This window comes from Aplysia californica, unplaced genomic scaffold (genome assembly GCF_000002075.1).
Source record: "Aplysia californica isolate F4 #8 unplaced genomic scaffold, AplCal3.0 scaffold00374, whole genome shotgun sequence".
NCBI lineage: Eukaryota > Metazoa > Mollusca > Gastropoda > Aplysiida > Aplysiidae > Aplysia > Aplysia californica.
The window spans coordinates 666,023-671,454 of NW_004797644.1; the positions used below are offsets into that span (position 1 = coordinate 666,023).

At 42.2% G+C, this 5,432-nt stretch overlaps 1 protein-coding gene across 1 annotated transcript in view; it reads left to right on the forward strand.

The window, feature by feature from the left end:
- The window catches only part of LOC101860985 (roquin-2), a gene marked incomplete at its 3' end in the record, with an annotated part of 32,889 nt that overhangs the window by 14,735 nt on the left and 12,722 nt on the right, over window positions 1-5,432 (forward strand). The window lies entirely within an intron of this gene.

Consider the following 5,432-nt stretch of genomic DNA (forward strand, 5'->3'; position numbering starts at 1 on the left):
CACACACACACACACACACACACACACACACACACACACACACACACACACCAACAGGAAAATCCCACCTCGTTGTGACAATCACACGATGACTCTTCGCGACATCTCGGACTCGCAACCATGAAGGCTTGAGTCAACTTTACTGGAACCTTCGGCATTTTCAATAAATTCCTCCTCCAATCATGCACACACTTCCTTCCATAAGAACAATTTCAACACAGCTCACATCACAAACCTGCCCCTTTGCTTACGAGCGCAATAAGCGATCGATCCATGCGTTGATATTAAAGTATAATAATGTGATTCATTCCGCCGTTCGGCATCCGTGCAGCAAACAAACTACTCAAAGGCTCGGAAAAATTGAATTATTGCGGCTCATAAACGAAACACGATCAATAAGATTATTACTATTACCATTTTATTACTTTTGCAGGGTTTGTATGTGCGTGGTTTTTGTTTTTTCTCTTAATTTTTGACAAGTCCGAAGTGGGAATGTCACATAACGATGATCACTGTTCAGGAACTACCGATCTTTACATTACGATAGTTACTCCGAGCAAGAATACGCAACAGTTAGTCGACTCAAATGCCTTGTGGATCAGTAATAATTATTACGTCGATCTCTTTGTCTTTCTGAATACTCGTTAGTTCAAATGTAGCGCATTAAGTACCATTAGGCAGGTGGTTAACTAAGCTCTTTTCCGTTCACGCGAGGCCATTAACTGAAGTTAGGACGATTAATCATGGATTATTTACTCGTGGATTAGGTTTTGCTCTGAGTCTTTGACAAAACTGTCTCTACAAATCGGCGGTATTTGCCTTACTACACACTAATTGGATACTGTTTTGTGGCAAGCGTCGGAGCACCCCCCCCCCCCGGGCAGTGCTATTGACTGAAGTGTCTTTAAGCCATTCCCAACGGAGGGATATTAACATGTTCTTTAAGCACAGTAGAATTATAACGGGCGGATTTATCAATGTCATGCTCATACTGTGCCGGAACAACATAGAGGGAAGTGCTGCTTTTTCTTTCCTCATCCTTACTAGGTCTATCGTCATTTTTCCTCTACTTCTTTTGTATGTTTGTCACTCTCTTGTGACCTGCTATTTCCGGGGTGCCTTGATAGTTGAAGCAGACTTTGTGCTGTTGAGACTAGAGAGGTGAGAAGAGTAAGCCTTATTTCCTGTTTGGACTTCTCTGTTGATATCCACCCCTTGGAACTCATATGACCTTTTGCAGTTGCGAGCGCCGTAAAACCTTACAAAAACTAAACTAAAGGGGTCGAAGCTAAAGCAAGAGGTATTGCTTATACTATAGCTCGTTCAAAACAAAAATATTGAAATACTTTTTGTGATAATTTTGGATTCCGTTTACATTGAGGTCGGTAGACTTTAAGTATAGATCTCTAACAATCCTTATAATTTTATGTCTTTTCAAGCAATATTCGTTTTTCAACATTATAGGTAGATATGAAAGGACACCCCCCTCCCCGCCCCCTGTACGGTTAGCCAATGTCTACGTGCTCATCTGACGCAGAAAATAAACAGTCCTGGAACATATTTTCAACTGTAAAAAAAATAATTAAATGTAATCTTATACCGTTAAAATACAGAGTATGACGAGAAAAGTTATTGTGAACTTTGATGTACTGTAAGTCATCATTTGCTTAGACTAAACTTTAATCATGAATCGTTAATTAACAAAAGATGAAGATTTTTTTTTTGATTATTGAGATTTGAGCCAAAACCAATTAATTACATTTATGTAAGTCAAATCATCACAACGTTGACCACCAAGAAAGAAAGAAAACCAAAAAAACATAAAAGACAGCAAGAGAGACTAAATATGCATAAACTTGGAGATGATCAGGTGCAGGCTCAGATCAGAAGCACGTTAAATGAAAAACTAGACTCTATCAACTCTACAAGACTAACCGTAGAGGAAGCATGGGATACCTTCAAAACAACTCTCCTGGACACAATGAAAGAAGTCTGTGGTACCAAGAAAACAAGAGGAAAACACAGAAAAGCAACAGCCTGGGGGAACGAAGAAGTTAAAGATGCTATCAAGGAAAAAAAGAGACTGTATAATGTATGGGTCAAGTCAAAAAACGAAGAGGACTACATTAAATATAGACTTGCAAGAAGACTCAGTAAGAAAGTCGTTATAACATCAAAAGAAAAGTCATGGACCCAGTATGGCGAAAAACTAAGTGAAACCTGCAAGACCTCACCAAGAGAGTTCTACAAGAAGGTAAAGACAATGAGAATGAGAGACGAACCCTATGTACCCACCACTGTCATCAACGATACTAATGGAGAAGCTCTGCACGAAGAGAAAGAAATAATAAAAAGATGGGAAGAATATTTTCAAGAACTACTAAACCCATCAGGAGTACAGGCACAAAACACACAGTGCCCCTTCACCGCCAACTACCCTGAGCACTCAGAACCTACCATCCTGGAGAGTGAAGTGAGAGAAGCACTGAAAACTAGTCCAAAGAACAAGGCAGCTGGAGACGATGGCATCACAACCGAAGCCATCCTTGCATGCGGCAAAACCGGAATACATTGGCTTACAATCATCTTCCAAAAAGCCTGGAAGGAAAGAAAGAAAAGTGCCAGCAGACTGGCAAAATACGATAGTGGTGCCAATATGGAAGAAAAAGGGCAGCAAGAAAGACTGCAACACCTATAGAGGCATATCTCTTCTCAACCATGTGGGGAAAATGTATGCAAAAATCCTAGAGCGACGTACTCGCGCAAAAACCAAACATCTTCTCAGTGACGCCCAATTTGATTTTAGAAAAGGAAGAGGCTGCACTGATGCAATCTTCGCACTCCGACAACTGTGTGAGAGGGCTTTGGAATACGACAAAGATCTCCACCTCGTATTTGTGGATCAAGAAAAAGCCTTTGATCGAGTAAATAGAAACAAGCTATGGACGATCTTAGAGCAGTACGACATCAAGGGACAACTGCTAGACAACATCAGGGCTATCTATGCCAACAGCAGAAGCGCTGTCCGAACTACCAGTGGAACATCGGACTGGTTTCCAGTAACATCCGGAGTGAGACAGGGCTGCAATCTCTCCCCTCTGCTCTTCGTGATCTACATGGACCAGATAACAAAAGAGGCCAATCCAGACCCAGAGGCACTCAACGAACTCATGTTTGCAGACGACCTGGCAATGATTAACAACAAGACTCGGCTACAGGAGCATATAAACCAACTCAATGCGAGCTGCGAAAAATATGACATGAAGATCAGTATAAGCAAGACCGAAGTCATGACAATTAGCAGGAGACCAGGTTAAGTGGATATCAACATCAATGGATCCCAACTAAAACAAAGCAGAGAATTCAAATACTTGGGCAGTATTTTCACAGAAAATGGAAAATTTGATCGAGAGATAGAGACTAGATGCCAGAGAGCCAACGCAGTCAGCTACCAACTGGGCCCTCTCCTGAAACATCCCAATATCCCCAATGAGCACCAAGGCGAAGCTCATCAACGCCATTTTCCTTCCAACGCTCACATACCAGTGCCAGACATGGACTCTAACAAAAGCCCTAGAGAGGAAACTGGTCACATGCGAGATGAAATGCTTAAGAACAGCGGTCAACAAAACAAGAAAAGACACAATTAAAAATGAAGTCATAAGGGACACCGTGGGAGCAACACCAGTCCTACCACACATTGAAAAACAAAAGGTCAAGTGGTTCGGACACCTCACGCGGATGCCCTCAAACCATCCAACATTAAATATTCTGGATGGAGAGCCAGAGGAAGACCAAGGCGACGATGGAGTGAATCTGTGGCAGACACCCTTAAAGATCATGGGATGTCCCTCCTACAGGCCACACGACTTGCTGCAGACAGACACCTGTGTCTCCCCGCGACACCCCAGGGTACAAGCGGAAGAAAAAAGTAAAGTAAGTATGTAAGACAATTTGATACAAGATGATTGGTAAAAGTTTGATAGAAATCGGATCAGTTAAACGTTGGATGAGCTATACCGATGGTGTTATTGCTGCACTATTGTTGTTTCAGATTCTGTCACTTCCCCTGTTGCAGCAACGAAAACAAACGACAAAATCCATAATGGTTCTCACACACAGTTGAACCGGCTCTAACGCCCAACTGCCATAAATAATTACCCACACAAACAGCCTTTTCCCATACTCCCAGTCTCTATTTTATATTACATGTATAATGACACTGTTCAAGACGAATACCGATCGATGACAACCACTTTAAAAAAAATCTAAAACTGGATGGCCATTTAGAAAGTTTCGACAGTATGTACCTATGATCGCTGGAACATAATAATACAACGAGAATGTAGGTAGGTGCAAGTGTTACTGTTATTGCACATGTGTTACTTCCATTGACACATTATAAATCAGTGGCGCTGGTGGCTTATGTCATACCTCCACCGACACACTATAGGTCGGTGGCGCCGGTGGCTTAGTTGTAGGGCTACCGGACTCGTAATCGTCAGATTGTGGGTTCGGGGGTTCGAGTCTCAGCTCGGTTCGACTTTGTGCCCTTTCACCGAGTGCCCATTGCGGATGGGATCAGGTCCGGCCAGTCGATTGCCCGACTCGTCGCCTGAAAAACAAACGCGTTCGATTTTTGAGGTAACGAATCGGGCAATCGGTTTGTGTCACGACAGCCGCTTTGCGCCCTCAACCTAGCTAGAAAACCGACTTGACCCGACCCGACCCAACCCAGTATTAGGAAAGGCACTTTACTCGAATTTCCCGTTCAGCTCGGTCCTTTCGGAGGTGGACGTTAAATTCGAATGTTTCATTCTCTTAAATAACTAACTATTGATAGGGGAGCTACATTTTTTACATCTTTTCCACAATAGGTCATATCAGGGTGGACTGATTCGGCCCTGCCTATCAGGGCCAACCTGGATTTAAACATAATAATATGCACTATTCTTGCAGACAGACAGACATTCTAGATTAAATCAATGCCCTACCCACTCGAGATTCAAAAACACAATATTCACATCTTCTGCGTACAACGACGAAAAGACCAGTCGCTACACCACAGACATTTTTCAATGTACAAAGTGTTGGTGTGCGCAAATCTGAACTTTAAATAATGGCGTAACTACTAGTATTTAGCACCCAACAAACAAGCTTATAACGTGTATTGCATTACTGTCTACAGATCGCTTCAGTTGCTTTTGAAAACGCCTACATAGTTAACACATTTTTAAAATATACACCCTTAAGATAATCGTCTGTGGCGCAGTGATTAGCGGTTTGCCGTCAAGGACATGACATGTACGTGAGTTAGACTGTCGTTTCGGGAGAATTTTTATTGACTGACCCGGTACGGTCTTCTTTTCTTGCTGGGACGTTGTATCACTATCGCCCGCCTCCACCCAAATAAATAAATAAATAAATAAATA